This window comes from Gossypium arboreum, chromosome 8 (assembly GCF_025698485.1).
Source record: "Gossypium arboreum isolate Shixiya-1 chromosome 8, ASM2569848v2, whole genome shotgun sequence".
In the NCBI taxonomy this organism is placed as follows: Eukaryota; Viridiplantae; Streptophyta; class Magnoliopsida; order Malvales; family Malvaceae; genus Gossypium; species Gossypium arboreum.
The window spans coordinates 102,615,242-102,638,219 of record NC_069077.1 but is presented as its reverse complement, the minus strand read 5'-3'; positions in this window follow the sequence as shown (position 1 = coordinate 102,638,219).

Here is a 22,978-nt window from a genome sequence, read left to right as displayed (position 1 = left end):
ACAACATTTTAGCACCATGGCCGAACACCTCATGAAGTTGCTAAGACCCATCCTTTTCAAATTCTCACACACACTCACATCCAATCCTTTTTATTAAGCACTCAAACTCAATCATCTTCATGCCTCATCACCACAACATCAAACACCAACCAAGAAAGACAACATCCATGGCTGAGTATCATCTCCATCAAATAGCAAAAATTTAAACCATGGGCTAGGTAGAATTTAAACTAACAACTAAAAATATGCATGGATTTCATGGAATAACATCAAACATACCTCAACCTAGTTACATGCATGGCCGAACTTCTTCAAACCTTTCTTTCTTTCTTTTACTTGGTTTTTCGGCCAAGAAGAACCAAACTCTCACTTTGTTTTCATCACCCCCCAATTTCCATTACTTTATTACTAACCTTTTATTTTATTATTTCTAACACAAAATATTAACACAAAATGTTTATAATATGTTTTAACCCATAGCATGACCGGCCACTACCTAAAATTTTGGGTAATTTGACATGCAAGTACAAGCATTTTCTAACATGCATTAATAGATCCTTATTGATTAACCTATCACATTTCAAAAGTGTCACACATAAGTCCTATTAACTAAATTCACATGCAATCGACTAAATTGAAGTTTAAAACTTTCACACATTCATATTCACATATTTTAGACAATAAATATTATATTCAGATACTTCGGTGACTCGGTTTAGCAGTCCCGAAACCACTTTCTGACTAGGTTCAATTTAGAGTGTCACAACTCTCCCCACTCAAGAAATTTTCGTCCCGAAAATCTTACCGTAAATAGGATTGGGTATCGTTCTTTCATAGAGTTCTCGGTTTCCCAAGTAGCTTATTCGATCCCGTGTTTGAGCCATAACACCTTTACTAATGGAACCCTTTTGTTTCGCAACTCTTTCACTTCACGAGCTAGGATACGAATCGGTTCTTCTTCATAACTCATATCGGCTTGAATTTCAACCTCGGAGGATTTATTATGTGCGAAGGATCGATCAGAACGTCAAGCATCGAAACATGAAAAACATTGTGAATCTTCTCGAGATCAGGGGGTAAAATCAATCTATATGCCACTGGACCAACTCGTTCAGATATTTCGTACGGCCTTATGAACCTCGGACTCAGTTTGCCCTTACGGCCAAATTTGAGTATCTTTTTCCAAGGTGAAACTTTAAGAAACACTTTGTCTCCCACCTGATACTCAATATCTCTTCGTTTTAAATCCGCGTACGACTTCTGACGATCTGATGCTGCCTTCAGACTTTCACGAATTATTTTTACTTTCGTCAAAGATCTTTAATCAAATCAACTCCAAAATTTTACTTTCATCGAGCTCGGTCCAACACAATGGTGTACGGCATTTACGACTGTACAAAGCCTCGTAAGGTGCCATCTTAATACTTGATTGAAAACTATTGTTGTAAGCGAATTCAATCAAAGGTAAATACCGCTCCCATGTACCATTAAACTCAAGGATGCAACATCTCAACATATCCTCGAGTATCTGAATTATTCGTTCGGATTGACCATCAGTCTGGGGATGGAAAGCGGTGCTAAAATGCAACTTGGTACCCAAAGATTCCTGCAATTTCTTCCAAAATCGCGAGGTGAATCTCGGATCTCTATCCGACACAATAGAAATGGGTACCCCGTGTAATCTTACAATCTGAGAAACATACAATTCAGCTAGTTTATCCAATGAATAATCCGTACGTACGGGGATAAAATGAGCCGACTTAGTCAGTCTATCAACAACAACCCAAATTGCATCTTTCTTACTTGCCGACAATGGCAACCTAGATACAAAATCCATCGTGACTCGATCCCATTTCCATTCAGGTATCATGATCGGCTGAAGTAAACCTGTAGGCACTTGATGTTCCACTTTCACTTGTTGACATATTAAACACTTTGAAACAAAATCAGAAATGTCTCGTTTCATACCATGCCACCAAAACTGACGTCTCATATTGTTGTACATTTTCGTACTCCTCGGGTGAATTGACATTCGGCTACAATGAGCTTCGTTCAAAATCATCAAAATAAGTTCTGAATTTCTTGGAACACACAAACGACTTCTGAACCTCAAACAATCGTCATTGTCAATTTGAAACTCTGATTCCAAATTCAGAACACATTCACCCGCTTTGCAACCAATTCATCATCGCCTTTACGAGCTTCACGAATTTGATGAATCAACAAGGGTTTGGCCTTTAATTACGCTACTAACACATTGTCGGATAGAATGATAAGTTTACATTCATCGTCAGAAGCAAACAAAGATTTACGACTTAAAGCATTCGCAACCACATTAGCCTTTCCCGGTGATAGTCAATGACAAGCTCATAATCTTTTAACAACTCAAGCCAACGTCTTTGTCGCAGATTCAAGTCTCTTTGAGTCATCAAATAATTGAGACTTTTGTGATCCGAATATACATGGCACTTCTCACCAAATAAGTAATGTCGTCATATTTTAAGAGCGAATACGATGGTAGTTAGTTCGAGATCATGGGTTGGATAATTTCTCTCATGTGGCTTCAATTGTCTCGACGCATAAGCTACAACTCGACCTTCTTGCATCAATACACAACCCAACCCAAGTAAGGATGCATCACTGTAAATGAAAAACTCTTTGCCTGATTCGGGCTGCACTAGTACTCGAGCTTCAGTCAAATAAGTTTTCAGTTGATCGAAACTTTTCTGACATTTTTCTGTCCATTCAAACTTAACATCTTTCTGAAGTAGTTTCGTTATTGGTGTGGCTATCATCGAGAAACCCTTTACAAACCGTCAGTAGTAACCTAAGCAAGTCCCAAAAGCTCCGAACCACAGTAATATTTCTCGGAGGCTTCCAGTTAAGTATGGCCAAAATTTTGCTCGGATCAACTCGAATACCCGATGCAGATACCACATGACCTAAGAAACTAACCTCTCTTAACCAGAACTCACACTTACTGAACTTAGCATATAACTGCGTATCCCGTAAAATCTACAACACTAATCCCAGGTGTTCAGCATGATCGGTTTCATTTCTTGAATAGACCAAAATATCATCGATAAACACAACTACAAACCGATCCAAATACGGTCTGAAGATCCGATTCATCAAATCCATAAATACGGTCGGGGCATTAGTGAGTCCAAATGGCATCACTAAGAACTCGTAGTGACCGTATCTCGTTCTAAAAGCAATTTTGGGTATATCTGAATTTCGAACTCGCAACTGATAATAACCCGATCTCAAATCTATCTTTGAAAACACTGAGGCCCCTTTAGTTGATCAAACAAATCATCAATACGCTGAACGGATATTTATTCTTTATTGTCACTTTATTCACCGACGATAGTCGATGCACAACCTCATGGTTCCGTCCTTCTTTTTCACAAACAATACTGGTGCACCCCAAGGTGAAAAACTCGGTCGACCAAAACCTCTATCCGTCAACTCTTGCAACTGAGTTTTCAATTCTTTCAATTCCGTTGGTGCCATATGATACGGAGCTATCAAAATCAGTGTAGTCCCAGGTACAAGTTCGATGCCAAACTCTAGCTCCCGAACAGGTGGTAACCCCGGTAATTCTTCGGGAAAAACATCCGGATATTCACAAACCACTCGTACCGATTCAAGTTTCTTTTCTGATTCTTTATTATCAAGTACGTATGCAAGATACGCTTCACACCCCTTTCTCACATATTTTTGAGCTAACATTGAGGATATTATTGTTGGTAATCCGTTCCAATTAGTAAACTCAACTCGGATTATCTCATTACTTGCACATCTCAAATCAATAGTCTTACTTTTGCAATTCACAACTGCATCATGTACGGTCAACCAATCCAAACCGAGAATAACATCAAATTCATCAAACGGTAAAAGCATCAAGTCGACCGGAAAACAGGAGCCTCGAATTATTAAGGGCCATTTCTTACACACCTTGTCGACAAGCACATAACGACCGAAGGGATTCGACACTCTAATAATAAACTCAGTAGACTCAACAGGTAAAGTCTTACTGGATGCTAAAGTCTCACATACATAAGAATGAGTAGATCCAGGGTCAATCAAAGCAATCACATCAGTATCAAAGAGAGTGAAAGTACCGGTAATAACATTAAGGCAAAGAAGCATCCTCGCGTACACGTATAGCATAAGCTCTAGCAGGAGCACGAGCCTCAGATCTGGTTGTAGCATCTCTAGATCCTCTCTGACCGCCACTAGCATTCCCCGTATTTCTAGATGGTCTACCCCGAGCAGTAGTAGCACCTGGTTTCCCACTCTGATTTACATTTTGTTCAGACAGTCTTGGGCAATCCTTGATAAAATGGTCAGTTGATCCGCACTTATAACATGTGTGGTCATGGAATCTACAACTCCCCGAATGCCATTTACCACAATACTGGCACTCTGTTCTGTCTCGACGATCATTTCCAACACTGGCAACTGAAGTGACTCGTGTACTCACAGGGGGTCGATAACGATCTCGTCTAGAAAAGCCCGAAGTGTCTTTAGATCAGCCTAAATCATCTCTAAATTTCTTCGATGACTGTTGAAAGGGCTTTCCCGAAGATCTCTTACGAAACTCTTTTGCTCCCATATCAGCTTTTCTTTTCTCCTTCCTGAGCTCTTCGGCTTTGCAAGCTTGCTCGACAAGTACCACAAATTCTCTGATTTCTAAAATGCCAACATACAGTTTTATATCATCGTTCAGTCCATCTTCAAAACGTTTACACATTACAGCTTTTGAAGAAATGCATTCTCGAGCGTACCGGCTAAGCCTTACAAACTTTCGTTCATAGTCAGTAACCGACATGGAACCTTGTTTAAGTTCAAGAATTCTTTCCGTTTTTGATCAATGAATCTCTGGCTGATATACTTTTTTCGAAACTCGGTTTGGAAAAACTCCCAAGTTACTTGCTCTCTGGGCACAACAGAAATCAACGTATTCCACCAATAGTAGGCAGAATCACGTAGCAAGGAGATAGTACACTTTAGGCATTCATCGGGTGTGCAAGATAGTTCATCAAGTACCCGAATAGTGTTGTCCAACCAAAATTTAGCTTGCTTGGCATCGTCGCTGTCTGTAGCTTTAAATTCAGTAGCCCCGTGTTTTCGGATTCATCAACTGGGGCTTATTTAACCTTATTTGGTCGGGCTACCCGAGGTATCGCAGGTGTAGGGGTTGTATTAGTCGGGAATGGGGGTTGTGGAATAGCCGTATTAGTTCGAATATACCGATTGAACCAATCATTCATCACGCTATAAAAGCCTGTCTAGCTTCATCATTCGATTACTAGCAATAGGTTGAGAGTCCACCGTATTGTCCCTTGTCTTGAGCAGCGCTACACTCTCAAGATCATCAGCTACCACTCGGTTGGGATCAGGATCCATTTCTATAAGTAAACACATTTTTAACTGTCAGAAATCACCACACTATCAAATAAACAGATAACGGCATGTATAGCTAGACCCGAACGTATTACGGTAGTCCTAGAATCGACTAAACTGTAGCTCTGATACCAATAAAATTGTAACGCCCCGTACCCGAGATCATTACCGGAGTCGAACACGGGGTGTTAACGGACTTAATTCATTTGCTTACACAGTTCATTTTAAAATTTCCAGACAAGCTGGCTAACTGTATCATAGTCACTTTAAAAATCATATCTCGAGTTCCAAAACTCGAAAACCGATTCCGTAAATTTTTCCTGAAACTAGACTCAAAAAGTAATCTGTACATATAAAGAATGACTTCTAATTATCTCTGGTTAATTTATAGTAAATTTCCAAAGTCAGAACAGGGGATCCAGAAATCGCTCTGGCCCTGTTTCACGAAAACTTAAACATCTCATAAAATACGGCTCATATGGTCATTCTGTTTCCTTCATATGAAAATAGACTCATCAAGATTCGATTACATAATTTATTAATTATTTAATTACATTTCTACTATTTTTAGTGATTTTTCAAACTCACATCACTATCTTTGTCAAGATCTAGTTTAAGGTAAATTTCACCTATTTCATAGTTTTCCATGAATCAACTAGCCATTTGTCATACATAGCGCCAAAATGATCGTGGTTAACCATTCCAATGGCTAATCATTACCAAGAATTTCCATACCACTCAATGAACAATATACAAAATGATTATAATGCTATGCTCAAAATATATATAAGCCATTTTCGCATGGCTATCCGAATATATACATTACCAAAAGGTACTTGATTAACAACAAAGGTCAGTCCTATACATGCCATTATCAAAGATCAACTAAAAGAGTACCAAAAGGGCTTTGATAGTGTGGACAACATCGACTTTGACACTCCCGAGTCCGATAGCTGACGAACAAAATCTATAAAATAGAGAATCAAAGCAACAGAATAAGCATTTTAATGCTTAGTAAGTTTAAGTAATGAAATTATTTACGACTAAAGTATAGCGTTCATATGACTAAATGAATAATTGCATATACGCATGTTCCCAAAATCATACTTACTTCACACTTCAACCAGTACATTCATACATAGGGGATCAAACCTAACTAAGGCCGGAAGTTTGTTAATCAATTGAGCGAATACTATTTAAAAGGAGTCAACTTTCTGATGCATATACGAAACATACCTTATCGTTTGGATTTTATGAGCGTATTAATTGAAATTATTACAGCAAGATCGCTCATTTCCAAACCCAAGTACCTTCAGGATTTAGCCGTATATAACAACTCGCACAAATGCCTTCGGGACTTAGCCTGGATATAGTAACTCGCACAAATGCCTTCGGGACTTAGCCCGGATATAGTAACTTGCACAAATGCCTTCGGGACTTAGCCCGGATATAGTCACTAGCACAAATGCCTTCGGATCTTAGTCCGGTTATCATCCGAATAATCATGCACATATATCAATAAATCATAACACATCTATATTTCATTTTCATTACTAGAATTCAAACACAAGACACTTATCAACCATTACCATTTTCGGCTCAATAGCCACATACAAAGGGCATGATTTTGATTGGCTTTATAACATGATCTCTATACGCATTCGGCTGCCCGTCATAAGTATAAACCAATTACCTCAATATATAATTCAACTAGAATCATTATATCACCGTTTATTTGTTATGCTTATATGTCATGACTTAATCAAATCATAAACTAAGTTCCATTACTCGAAGACTTACCTCGGATGTTGTCGAACGACTTCAACGGCTATTCAATTACTTTTTCCTTTCCTTTATCAGATTTAGTTCCCCTTTGCTCTTGAGCTTAATTTAACAAATAAATTGATTTAATCATTTTGAACATCAAAGAGAAACTCAAGGTACTTAGCCCATAAATACATTAGACATTAGAGTCATATATATATGAAATCATGAATCAAATTCAACATATTAGCCAATATTCTCATTTAGCCGATTATCTAAGTCAAGATAAAATCATCAATATGCTTACCTATAACCAAATGTGCAACATCAATCTATCACTATCACCTACATCCTTAATTAAAGGCCGAATATATGCAACATCAATCTATGTATTCATTCATGTGGTCGAATATACATCTTCCAATATGATATCATTTCCATTTCATTTAGCACTTAACATTTACCACGTATCAATTAACCAATTTTGTTTATAGTTACAAAACTCTTCATCTACTCATGCTCTCATATTCGGTCATCCATACCTATACTAACCATATAACTAAATAATTTTAAGTTTAAACACAAATACAACATTTTAGCACCATGGCCGAACACCTCATGAAGTTGCTAAGACCCATCCTTTTCAAATTCTCACACACACTCACATCCAATCCTTTTTATTAAGCACTCAAACTCAATCATCTTCATGCCTCATCACCACAACATTAAACACCAACCAAGAAAGACAACATCCATGGCCGAGTATCATCTCCATCAAATAGCAAAAATTTAAACCATGGGCTAGGTAGAATTTAAACTAACAACTAAAAATATGCATGAATTTCATGTAATAACATCAAACATACCTCAACCTAGTTACAAGCATGGCCGAACTTCTTCACACCTTTCTTTCTTTCTTTTACTTGGTTTTTCCGCCAAGAAGAACCAAACTCTCACTTTGTTTTCATCACCCCCCAATTTCCATTACTTTATTACTAACCTTTTATTTTATTATTTCTAACACAAAATATTAACACAAAATGTTTATAATATGTTTTAACCCATAGCATGACCGGCCACTACCTAAAATTTTGGGTAATTTGACATGCAAGTACAAGCATTTTCTAACATGCATTAATAGATCCTTATAGATTAACCTATCACATTTCAAAAGTGTCACACATAAGTCCTATCAACTAAATTCACATGCAATCGACTAAATCGAAGCTTAAAAATTTCACGCATTCATATTCACATATTTTAGACAATAAATATTATATTTAAATACTTCGGTGACTCGGTTTAGCGGTCCCGAAACCACTTTCCGACTAGGGTCAATTTAGGGCTGTCACAACGGGCATGTCTTTGGTCGTGTGAGACACACGGCTGGGCCACACGGGCGTGTGTCCCCTATAGTTTGAAAAATTTTCTAAGTCTTGTAAAAATCTCTTGAGTTTATCGGTTTAGTCCCAAACCACCCCGAATGCATGTTTTGGACCTCGTAGGCTCGTAATAGGGACAATGTGTTTGAATTTGAATAATGTTTATTTGAAATTTGAAAATGTATGTGAAATAAATTTTTAATTGTATTATAAGTTTGGTAATGCTCCGTAACCCTATTCCGGCGTTGAATACAGGTGAGGGGTCTTACATACAGAATCAAAATACACAACTTTTAGATAGTCATACGGACACAGAAGCCCACATCCAGTCAATTAATCACAGAATTCTTCTGCAGCCATAGAATAAGCACTACAAACAAACACCCACACACTGATCAAATAGATTCAAAAATGTGTACACTCACTAACCCAGATTCAGAATCAATTTCATAATAACATCGAACAACACACGAAAGAGTTGCTTCCATAAAGCTATAACTAAAAAAACACACAAGTTAAAGCTGAAAAAAAAGTCTCGATCACCCTTATTAAGACTTAGCTAAGAGTCAAAACATACAGAAACACAATCAATGTAACACCCTTTACCTGTAACCCTCACCAAGACAGGGTTCGAGGTGTTACTGGACTTAAACATTCACAAACATGCAAAACTGGGTCACAAAATTTCATTCCAAATTAAAACCGATCAAACAAGATCATGTTATCCTTATTATGGACCTACGAGGTCCAAAACGTACAATAAAAGCAATCGAGAACGCCTGTGTGCATTAGGACACGCTTGTGTGTATTGGGACATGCCCGTGTCCTTTACCCGTGTAAAATTACTAAAATTTATTTTTCATTTCGAACCTACATGGGTTTTCACATGACCGAGCACACGCCCGTGTCCCATACACGGCCTAGTCACGCACGTGCCATTGCCCATGTCCTAAAACCTGGACATTTTATTTATGACATCATCACTCATTTAGGGGCACACAGACAAGGCACACACCCGTGTGCTAGGCCGTGTCCTCCACATGGCTGAGACACACGGCCATCTCTCTGCCCATGTGTTTACTACGATGCATACTGAGTTACAAATTTTAGGTGCAGGGGACACACGGCCATTCAACACGCCGATGGGACAAACCGTGTGTGACACATGGTCTAGACACATGCCCGGGTGTCTACCCCTGTGGACCATTTAAAGGTTATTTTCCAAAAACATTCTGTATAACATGCAACATGACATATTTAAGCACTCAAATATTCCACACCATGGCACTCTCAAGTCTTCATAAAGTCATCCTATTGCACATTCATTTGTTACACTATTTATAGGCATTCCACACCAATTTCATGCATTATTAAACTTATTATCATGACTTGAAATTCTGCATTCATACTTATAGTCATTTTAAGCCATTAGGTCATCCCTTATCCTTTAGCACCCAATTCATACTTTACCATACATTCATCAATCAAAAACATATCACATCATTATCCTTCACTCACCAAGCAACAACATATCCTACCATCAAAACACTAGCACATGCATGCATGGGTAATTAGATTACAACCCAAATGATCAAATATGATCCATATCACATGGCTATTACAAAATGAATCATCATTATCATAGGCCTTCATAATTTGGCCAAATAGCATGACACATATCACAAAATGACCAATTTTCCTGTGACGCCCCCTACCCATGTCCTATGTCGGGACAGGATATGAGGCATTACCAGACTTAAAAATAAACAATCATGCAAACCGGACCATAAAATTTCGTTCAAATTTAAAAATTTTCAATTTCTATCTTAAAGTCCCTTATTTGGGCCTACTAGGCCTTAAGCGTGCTATGAAAGTAATTAGGGACTAAATCGAGAAATTTGGAAGGTTCGAGAAAATTTATGAAATTTTTCCATGAAGCGGAGCCACACGCCTGTGTGGACATAGGGACATGCCCGTGTGTCTTCAGCACGCCCATGTCCTCAAGCCGTGTAACTTTCTGACTATGACATCATTAAGCAAAATGAACAACACGGCCAAGCCACACGCCTGTGTGCTAGGCCGTGCCCTCCACACAGATGAGACACATGATCGTGTCTCTACTCGTGTGACTAACACTTAGGCTATTTTCCAAGCCTTTGTGTTACCCTTAATTTCCACAATTTATTACATATATTAAGGACACATATCATGGCATTATTTTAATGATTTAACCTCCTTCATTAAGATATATTCTTAACATTAACATGTCGTTATTCATGTAATTTGCATGCTCGTGCAATATTAAGTCTAGATGCGAACATCCATGACCATTAATCTTACTATCGCACAACCTTTACTAATAATCTAGAATTATTCACTTATCACTTGTGTCATTAGACCTTGAGCATTCAAGTTCAATCAACATCATCATGTTTTTTTTTCTATATCATGCATTTTCTCATAGCAATGACCAGTTTGATTGGTCATGAAGCATTCATCATACACACATGTTATACACCAACATGCATTTTCAACAAGCATATCCACATCACAAACATTAGGGATTAACATGAATAAATAGGATTACAAGCCATAATCATTATAAGCCGTATCTTATGGATATATACACAAATCATTATAAGCCAATACATCTGGATACTCATAACAACATCTATCATAAAACTAAATCCCTATACATGCCACTCACTTGGAATCGCTACCATATATATATTGATATTCCAACGATGATGTCTTGATAGGTGATGCTACCTCTGACGATCTCGAACCCTGAGCCGACCTAAAAATGCAAAGGAAATGGAAATGAGGGAGTAAGCTTTACGTTTAGTAAGCTCGAATGAAAAATAATAAGCAATGTGGTAACATGCTATTTTTAAATTTCTTTCTATTTATTCAAAGTCCTGTCAAGCTACTTTTCTGAGTCATAGTCACTAAATTATTCGTATATAGATCTATGGGACTCCTATTTGAGAACCATTAATTTTACCTAAAACTACACTCACATATCTTCTTACTATAAAATTTTCAGAATTTTTGGTCTAGCCAATAAGTACAATTTATTCCTTAAATTTACCCCAATTTTACTATCTAATAGTTCCGAACTCTCCTCACTTTGAATTAATTATCACATAGTACAGGACTCAGATGACACTTCCATCTATTTCTTTTGAAAATAGACTCATTAAAGATTTTAAGCATATAAATTATAACCTATAATCATTATTGTACAATTTTTAATGATTTTCCAAAGTTAAGATAGGGGAGTCTGAGATCATTCTGACCCTATTTCACAAAAATTCAAATACCTCATCATATGAGATTCCTTTTCTTACACTTTCCTTTATCTGAAACTAGACTCGATAAGCTTTAATTTGAAATTTTATTTAGTCCCTAATTCTGTTTCCAAAATTTTTGGTAGATTCTCAAAATAGGACTACTGCAGCTGTCCAAACTATTTTAGTACAATATAGTGATACCATCACAAGATTTTCATGAAATTACTCTCATAAGTATCACTCATTCACTTTCATTCTTATCACAAGTCCGTGGGTTTCACATGGCAAACACATGCTCATGGATTTCGAGTACGTACCTGTGCTATCTCTTAGCACAACCACTCATCACAACATGACAATCATATACATCATACTAGTATCATTTAAGCATAGATGAGTTTACCATTTCAAGTATTTCCATTCCATTTCTCATATTAATTCTCGTTGAATTCCTCGAAATCTCGATGGATATCACATTTATTGTCAAGTTAGGCAAGCGATCATTTCAAGTATGCACTCCCGTGAACCTCACTTGTTACAGCGGGATTACCAGTCTAGGCTAAATCCCCCGTATCATAACTCCCACAGTGTTGTCGAGATTACCAGTTCAAGTTAAATCCCTTACAATGACATACACTCTCATAAGTTCAAATCTGAATTACCAGTCTAGGCTAAATTTAGTCTTTAATCAGATTACCCGTCTGGGCTAAATCCTTAATGCACCCATATTCTTCGGGAGGCTTGATCACTTGAGGAACACCCGTCCGGGCTACATCCTTTCTATATTGAGATCAACGGATTACCTCGCCATGGCTAAATCCTTTTCTGCAACACATGCAGAATCTCATGTCATATAAACAATGATTTATCCATCGGATATCCCTTTTTATTCAACCAAGACTTTCTCTTTTCATCTAGTATATCAATATCCATAGATGATCATGCAATGTACATTCAATTCAACAAATTTTCATGTTTATTTGGGCATTAGTCCATACAACAAAAAATAACATATCATCTAGTTTCCATACAAACTTATTCATTTCATTTAAAATGTCAATTTCATCAAATGTCCATTAACGTCAAATTCGATACAATCATAGCAAGATATATTTCATCTATAACAATAATAACATGAATAATATGCTTATTAAATCAAGCGAACTTGCCTCGAATACAGAAACGACAAAATTACCATTTTAGTCCAAAACTTGTATTTTTCCAATTTAAGCCTGAATCTCGATTTCCTTGATCTATCATTTCAAATTTAGCCTATTTAGGACTCACATTATTCAAATTGACCCAAAATCATATTTTGGAAAAATTATATTTTTCCCCTAAACTTTGTCAAAATTACACTTTTGCCCATAGGCTCGTAAAGTGATTTTTATTCAATTTTCCCATTTTAAGGCCTAGCCGAACCATTTTCATAACTTTAGGAAACTAAAATTCTCATCATAACACCCTTTTATACCATTTTTAAAACTTTTACAAAATGATCCTTTCAGATGTTTTCGTAAAAAATCGTTTAGTAAAAGTCGTTTATCTAACACCCAACATTCATTTTCTACCATTAGACATTCATGGGTAAATTTTTAAACATAAAACCTAGCTCAAAATAATGGTAGAAATGAGTAGATCATGTTATTGGGACTTCAAAAATGTAAAGAACATTAAAAAACAGGGCTCGAGATCACTTACAAATGAGTTAGGAAGCTTGAACCAAACCCTGGCCATGGTGTCCATGCTAGTTTCGGCTGGATGGAGAAGATGATAGCCAATTTGCGATTATTTTCCCTTTTTAATTCTTTTAATTATTAGATTACCAAAATGCCCCTAACTTAAAAATATTTTATTACACCCATTTCATGTCCATATTTTTCCAACAATTAACCAATGGTCATATTACCATTTAAGGACCTCCAATTTAAAAGCTCATAACAATTGGACACTTCTTACATGTGGAACTCAACTTTTTCACTTTTTACAATTTAGTTCTTTTGACTAAATTGAGTGCCCAAACGTCAACATTTTCGAACAAAATTTTCACGAAGTCATTCCGTGAAATCATAGACCATAAAAATATAATAAAAATAAATTTTCTTACGTCAAATTTGTGGTCCCGAAACCACTATTCTGACTAGGCCTTAATTTGGGATGTTACAATTCTCCCCCCTTTAGGGATTTTCATCCTCGAAAATCTTTCCAGAAGAGTGGTTTGGTTTTCACTGTGATAGCCTTGAATTGACCCTAGTCGGAAAGTGGTTTCAGGACCGCTAAACCGAGTCACCAAAGTATTTGAATAGGATATTTATTGTCTAAAATATGTGAATATGAATGTGTGAAAGTTTTAAGCTTCGATTTAGTCGATTGCATGTGAATTTAGTTAATAAGACTTATGTGTGACACTTTTGAAATGTGATAGGTTAATCTATAAGTATCTATTAATTCATGTTATAAAAATGATGGGTTTGCATGTCAAATTAACCAAATCCTAGATGGTGGCCGGCCATGTTATGGACTAAAACATATAATAATTATTTGTTGATTAATATTTTAGTGTTAAAAATAAAATATGGATAATAAAAGAATGTTGAATTAGTGGGAGGAGAAACCAAAGTTTCTCCATCTTTGCTCCTCATTGCCGTAACTAGAAGAGAAAGAGCTTGGAGAAATTCGGCAATGGTGGTTCTCTAGATTAAGGTAAGTTCAATGATGATTCATGGAATTTTTTTTAACATTTTTGAGTTTGTCATTAAGTCCTTTGCTTAACCCATGACCAAATTGGAATGGTGTGGTGTCTTGAGCCATCGGCCATGGAAGAAAATGGAAGAGATAAATGGTTGTTTTCATGTTTAAATGATGTAAGTATAGGTATATTCGGCTTGTAGTTTTATAGATGTAATATGAGTGTAGGTCGGAATGATGTTTAAGTACGAATGTATTTGGATGATTAGTTAAAATTCTACCTATTTTATGGTTGGAATATAGGTTTTGTATGAGTTAAGTTTCGGTTAAGGTGGATTGTTTTAATGTCATTAGCATACTAAGTGTGAAGCTTTGTAATGATACATGTGATGGTGGATTGATTAAGGGTTTATTAAGGAAATTATGCCATATCCGAATGTGTCTTGAAGAAGATGTCATATGTGCTTATTATAGATATATGAGTATTCGGCTAATGAATTAGGATTGATGTAGTATGAGTTGCCAACGTTCTTGCCGAATGTGTGTTTAATAATCAAGGAGTTTGTTATTGAATGTTTAAATAAATTGGATAAGGTTTAATATGACTAAACTTGTTTAACATAGCTCAAGAGCATAAAGGGGCAACATCGGATAGAGGAAAAGCTAAAGTCACGGAATAGCTAAACCGAGATTTGTTCAGAAGGATATAAGGTAAGTCTTTGAGTAATGAAATTTAACTTATGGTTTAATAAGGGAATTATTTGTCTATAAGCATAATAATTAACTTGTGACCTGACGATTCTACTTGAATTACATGATAAAATAAATAAGTAAGGTATTTACTTGTAGTCGAATGGTTATGGAAATCTTGTGGAATAACGAAGCGGGATCATGTTATTTGTTTAGGATTAATGAATAGAATGATGTGTGGTTAGTAAACATGCTGTAATTGTATTCGAGTATCAGGAATGATATCCAGATGTGATATGATATATATATATATGCATATATGTGTGAATGTTAATCGGGGTTTAAATCCGAGCTTGGTCTCGAAGGGCTTTTGAGCCAGTGCTAATAACCGAACTTAGTTTCGAAGGGCTTTAGAGCCAGTGTCATAATCGGACTTAGTTCCGAAGGGCCTTCGAGCCAGTGATCTAATCCGAGCTTGGTCTCGAAGGGCTTTAGAGCCAGTGTCATAACCGGACTTAGTTCCGAAGGGCCTTCGAGCCAGTGATCTAATCCGAGCTTGGTCTAGAAGGGCTTTTGAGCCACTGCTAAGAATCGGGCTTGATTCCGAAGGATGTTTATGCCAGCATAATATTTGAGGATGAAAACCCATAAGTGTTCATACGAGAAATCATGTAACACATGTTGGAATAATTTAAATCCCATGTGCTACTTACTGTAAGATAGCCGGGTAAGTAATTTACTCTTGTTGAGAATATGAATATACTTCAATTATAACTTTGAATTTTGATGGGAATGCTTAGCACATTATTTAAACCATCCGAACGTTTATGATCTGATTATGAGGTATGAGTTCCGAATTAGAAAGTTCAATGTCATAATTATGAAATGTATGTGTATATGCATGAAATTGACATGGACATTTAAGATGAGCGCATTCGGTTATAGATTGGATTTGGTGGATAAATTGGTTTCACCTTTGGGATATTAATGACAAAGGGATATCTCGGTTATGTTTCTATTCGCCAAGGGATGAAACAAACAAACTTGATATTATTATGCCATTCCTTTAAATGATTTCATTACTTAAAACTTACTAAGCATCGAAATGCTTATTCTCTCGCTTTAATTCTCTTTTTATAGATTTTGTTCGTCACCATCGGACTCGGAGTGTCAAAGTCGAAGTCATCCACACTATCTAAGCCACTTTTGGTACTCTTTTAGTTCAATTTTGAAAATGGCATGTATAGGGCTGACCCTTGTTGTTAATTAAGTACCCTTTGGTAATGTGTATTCGTATAGCCATGCGAAAATGGCTCGTATATTTTGAAGTATAACATTATGGTCTTGTGATATGGTTATTAAGTGGTATGGAGATTTTTGGTAATGACTAGCCATTGGAATGGCCAATCATGGTCCTATTAGTGCTACGTACGTCATGGCTAGTCGGGATTACCCTCGATAATAATGTATGCCAATTTGCTATTTGATTCATGGAAAATTATGAAATAGGTAAAATTTACCTTAAAATAGATGCTGACAGCAGCAGTGACGTAAGTTCGAAAAATCACTAAAAATAGTAGGAATGGAATTAAATAGTTAATAAATTATGTAATCGAATCTTGATGAGTCTATTTTTATATGAAAGAAACGAAACAACCATATGAGCCGTATTTTATGAGATGTTTAAGTTTTCGTGAAACAGGGCCAGAGCATTTTTTGGATCCCCTGTTCTGACTTTGAAAATTTACCATAAATTAACCAGAAAAAATTAGATGTCATGCTATATATGTATAGATTCCTTTCTGAGCCTAGTTTCATTAGAAACAAACGGCATAAGTATTGAAGCCCTGTACAGGGAGATATCCAAGTCGTAATGCATCAAGGTCAGAGTAGTCGAACCTTGAAACATGGGAGAATTTAACTAATAAACTGTACTAATTGGCCCGACCAAAAATTCTAGAAAACAATTTGTAGATGGATATATGAGTATAGTTTCAGGAAAAATTTACAGAATCGGTTTTCGAGTTCTGGAACTCGAGATATGATTTTTAAAGTGACTGTGATGCAGTTGGACAGCTTGTCTGGAAATTTTAACATGAACTGTGTAAGTAAACGAATTAAGTCCGTTAACACCTTGTGTTCGACTCCGGCAACGGTCTCGGGTACGGGGTGTTACAATTTTATTGGTATCAGAGCCAGGGTTTAGTCGATTCTAGGACTACCGTAATACGTCCGGGTTTAGCTATACATGCCATTATGTGTTTATTTGATAGTGTGGTGATTTCTGACAGTTAAAAATGTGTTTACATATAGTAATGGATCCCGATCCCAACCGAGCGGTAGCTGATGATGTTGAGAGTGTAGCGCCTGCTCCCGCGCAAGGGACAGCTCCTGTGGACTCTCAACCTATTGCTAGTAATCAGAATGATGAAGCTAGACAAGCTTTTTATAGCGTGATGAATGATTGGTTCAATCAGTATATTCGAACTAATACGGCTGTTCCACAACCCCCACTCCCGAATAATACAACCCCTGCACCTATGGTACCTCTGGTAACTGACCAGATGAGGTTAAATAAGCCCCCAGTTGACAGAATCCGAAAACACGGGGCTACTGAATTTAAGGCTATAGATAGCGATGATGCCGAGCAAGCTGAATTTTGGTTGGACAACACTATTCGGGTACTTGATGAACTATCTTGCACACCCGATGAATGCCTTAAGTGTACTATCTCCTTGCTATGAGATTCTGCCTATTATTGGTGGAATACGTTGATTTCTGTTGTGCCCAGAGAGCAAGTAACTTAGGAGTTTTTCCAAATCGAGTTTCGAAAAAAGTATATCAGCCAGAGATTCATTGATAAAAAACGGAAAGAATTTCTTGAACTTAAACAAGGTTCCATGCCGGTTACTGATTATGAACGAAAGTTTGTAAGGCTTAGCCGGTACGCTCGAGAATGCATTTCCTCAGAAGCCGTAATGTGCAAACGTTTCGAAGATGGACTGAACGAAGATATAAAACTGTGTGTTGGCATTTTAGAAATCAGAGAATTTGTGGTACTTGTCGAGCGAGCTTGCAAAACCGAAGAGCTTAGTAAGGAGAAAAGAAAAGCTGATATGGGAGCAAAGGAGTTTCGTAAGAGATCTTCAGGGAAGCCCTTTCAACAGTCATCGAAGAAATTTAGAGATGATTTAGGCCGATCTAAAGACACTTTGGGCCTTTCTAGACGGGATCGTGATCGACCCCCTGTGAGTACACGAGTCACTTCGGTTGCCAGTGTTGGAAATGATCGTCGAGACAGAACAGAGTGCCAGTATTGTGGTAAATGGCATTCGGGGAGTTGTATATTCCATGATCGCTCCTGTTATAAGTGCGGATCAACTGACCACTTTATCAAGGATTGCCCGAGACTGTCTGAACAGAATGTAAATCAGAGTGGGAAAACGGGTGCTACTACTGCTCGAGGTAGACCATCCAAAAATGCGGGGAATGCTAGTGGCGGTCAGAGAGGATCTAGAGATGTTACTACCAGATCTGAGGCTCGTGCTCCTGCTAGAGCTTATGCTATACGTGCATGCGAGGATGCTTCTTCGCCAGATGTTATTACTGGTACTTTCACTCTCCTTGATACTAATGTGATTGCATTGATTGACCCTGGGTCTACTCATTCTTATATATGTGAGACTTTAGCATCCAATAAGACTTTACCTGTTGAGTCTACTGAGTTCGTTACTAGAGTGTCGAATCCCTTGGGTCATTATGTGCTTGTTGATAAGGTGTGTAAGAAATGTCCCCTAGTAATTCGAGGTTCCTGTTTTCCGGCAGACTTGATGCTTTTACTGTTTGATGAATTTGATGTTATTCTCGATTTGGATTGGTTGACCGTGCATAATGCGGTTGTGAATTGCAAAAGCAAGACTATTGATTTGAAGTGTGCAAATAATGAGATAATCCGAGTTGAGTCTACTGTCTTGAATGGATTGCCAGCAATAATATCCTCGATGTTAGCTCAAAAATATGTGAGAAAGGGGTGTGAAGCGTATCTTGCATACGTACTTGATAATAAAGAGTCAGAAAAGAAACTTTAATTGGTATCAGTGGTTTGTGAATATCCAAATGTTTTTCCCGAAGAATTACCGGGGTTACCACCTGTTCGAGAGGTAGAGTTTGGCATCGAACTTGTACGTGGGACTACACTTATTTTGATAGCTCCGTATCATATGGCACCAACGGAATTAAAGGAATTGAAAGCTCAGTTGCAAGATTTGATGGATAGAGGTTTCGCTCGACCGAGTTTCTCACCTTGGGGTGCACCAGTATTGTTTGTGAAAAAGAAGGACGGAACCATGAGGTTGTGCATCGACTATCGTCTGCTGAATAAAGTGACAATAAAGAATAAATATCCATTACCACGTATTGATGATTTGTTTGATCAACTAAAGGGAGCCTTAGTATTTTCAAAGATAGATTTGAGATCGGGCTATTATCAGTTGCGAATTCGAGATTCGGATATACCCAAAACTACTTTCAGAACGAGATACGGTCACTACGAGTTCTTAGTGATGCCGTTTGGGCTCACTAATGCCCTTGCGGTATTTATGGATCTGATGAATTGGATCTTCAGACCGTATTTGGATCGGTTTGTAGTTGTGTTTATCGATGATATTTTGGTCTATTCGAGAAATGAAACCGATCATGCTGAACACCTGGGATTAGTGTTGCAAATTTTACGGGATAAGCAGTTATATGCTAAGTTCAGTAAGTGTGAGTTCTGGTTAAGAGAGGTTAGCTTCTTGGGTCATGTGGTATCTGCATCGGGTATTCGAGTTGATCCGAGCAAAATTTCAGCCATACTTAACTCGAAGCCTCCGAGAAATATTATTGAGGTTCGAGCTTTTGGGACTTGCTTACATTACTGAGACGGTTCGTAAGGGTTTCTCGATGATAGCCACACCCATAATGAAACTACTTCAGAAAGATGTTAAGTTTGAATGGACATAAAAATGTCAGAAAAGTTTCGATCAATTGAAAACTCATTTGACTGAAGCTCCAAGATTAGTGCAAATTTCGAATCGTGCAAGGAGTTTGTCATTTACAGTGATGCATCCTACTTGGGTTGGGTTGTGTATTGATGCAAGAAGGTCGAGTTGTAGCTTATGCGTTGAGGCAATTGAACCCACATGAGAAAAATTACCCAACCCATGATCTTGAACTAGCTGCCATCGTATTCGCTTTGAAAATATGGCGACATTACTTATTTGGTGAGAAGTGCCATGTATTTTCGGATCACAAAAGTCTCAAATATTTGATGACTCAAAGAGATTTGAATCTGCGCCAAAGACGTTGGCTTGAGTTGTTAAAAGATTATGAGCTTGTCATTGACTATCACCTGGGAAAGGCTAATGTCGTTGCGGATGCTTTAAGTCGTAAATCACTGTTTTCTTTACGAACAATTAATGTACACTTGTCTGTTCTATCCGACAATGTGTTAGTAGCAGAATTAAAGGCCAAACCATTGTTGATTCATCAAATTCGTGAAGCTCAAAAAGTCAATGATAAATTGGTTGCAAAACGGGCTGAATATGTTTCGAATATAGAATCAGAGTTTCAAATTGATAATGACGATTGTTTGAGGTTCAGAAGTCGATTGTGTGTTCTGAGAAATTCGAACTTATCTCGATGATCTTGAGCGAGGCTCATAGTAGCGAATGTCTATCCACCCGTAGTACAAAATGTACAATGATTTGAAACGCCGGTTTGGTGGCTGGTATGAAACGAGACATTTCGACTTTGTTTCAAGTGTTTGATATGTCAACAAGTGAAAGCGGAACACCAAGTGCCTTCGGGATTACTTCAGCCGATCATGATACCCGAATGGAAGTGGGATCGAGTCACAATGGACTTTGTGTCTGGATTGCCATTGTTGGCAAGTAAGAAAGACGCGATTTGGGTTGTGGTTGATAGACTGACTAAGTCGACTCATTTTATTCCCGTACGTACGGATTATTCACTGGATAAACTAGCTGAATTGTATGTCTCTCAGATTGTAAGATTACACGGGGTACCTATTTCTATTGTGTCGGATAGAGATCCGAGATTCACCTCGCGATTTTGGAAGAAATTGCAAGAAGCTTTGGGTACCAAGTTGCATTTTAGCACCGCTTTTCATCCACAGACTGATGGTCAATCCGAACGGATAATTCAGATACTCGAGGATATGTTGAGATGTTGCATCCTTGAGTTTAGTGGTTCATGGGAGCAGTATTTACCTTTGATTGAATTCGCTTACAACAATAGTTTTCAATCAAGCATTAAGATGGCACCTTACGAGGCTTTGTACGGTCGTAAATGCCGTACACCATTGTTTTGGACTGAGCTCAGTGAAAGTAAAATTTTCGGAGTTGATTTGATTAAAGATGCTGAGCAGAAAGTTAAAATAATTTGTGAGAGTCTGAAGGCAGCATCAAATCGTCAGAAGTCGTACGCGGATTTAAAACGAAGAGATATTGAGTATCAGGTGGGAGACAAAGTGTTTCTTAAAGTTTCACCTTGGAAAAAAATACTCAAATTTGGCTGTAAGGGCAAACTGAGTCCGAGATTCATTGAGCCATATGAAATCTCCGAACAAGTTGGTCCAGTTGCATATAGGTTGATTTTACCCCCTGAACTTGAAAGGATTCACAACGTTTTTCATGTTTCGATGCTTCGAAGTTACAGATCTGATCCTTCGCACATAATAAATCCTTCCGAAGTTGAAATTCAAGCCGATATGAGTTATGAAGAAGAACCGATTCGTATCCTAGCTCGTGAAGTGAAAGAGTTACGAAACAAAAGGGTTCCGTTAGTAAAGGTGTTATGGCTCAAACACGGGGTCGAAGAAGCTACTTGGGAAATCGAGAACTCTATGAAAGAACGATACCCAAACCTATTTACCGGTAAGATTTTCGGGGACGAAAATTTCTTAAGTGGAGGAGAGTTGTGACAGCCCTAAATTGACCCTAGTCGGAAAGTGGTTTCGGGACTGCTAAACCGAGTCACCGAAGTATTTGAATAAGATATTTATTGTCTAAAATATGTGAATATGAATGTGTGAAAGTTTTAAGCTTCGATTTAGTCGATTGCATGTGAATTTAGTTAATAGGACTTATGTGTGACACTTTTGAAATGTGATAGGTTAATCTATAAGTATCTATTAATCCATGTTATAAAAATGATGGGTTTGCATGTCAAATTAACCAAATCCTAGATGGTGGCCGGCCATGTTATGGACTAAAACATATAATAATTATTTGTTGATTAATATTTTAGTGTTAAAAATAAAATATGGATAATAAAAGAATGTTGAATTAGTGGGAGGAGAAACCAAAGTTTCTCCATCTTTGCTCCTCATTGCCGTAACTAGAAGAGAAAGAGCTTGGAGAAATTTGGCTATGGTGGTTCTCTAGATTAAGGTAAGTTCAATGATGATTCATGGATTTTTTTAACATTTTTGAGTTTGTCATTAAGTCCTTTGCTTAACCCATGACCAAATTGGAATGGTGTGGTGTCTTGAGCCTTCGGCCATGGTAGAAAATGGAAGAGATAAATGGTTGTTTTCATGTTTAAATGATGTAAGTATAGGTATATTCGCTTGTAGTTTTATAGATGTAATATGAGTGTAGGTCGAATGATGTTTAAGTACTAATGTATTTGGATGATTAGTTAAAATTCTACCTATTTTATGGTTGGAATATAGGTTTTGTATGAGTT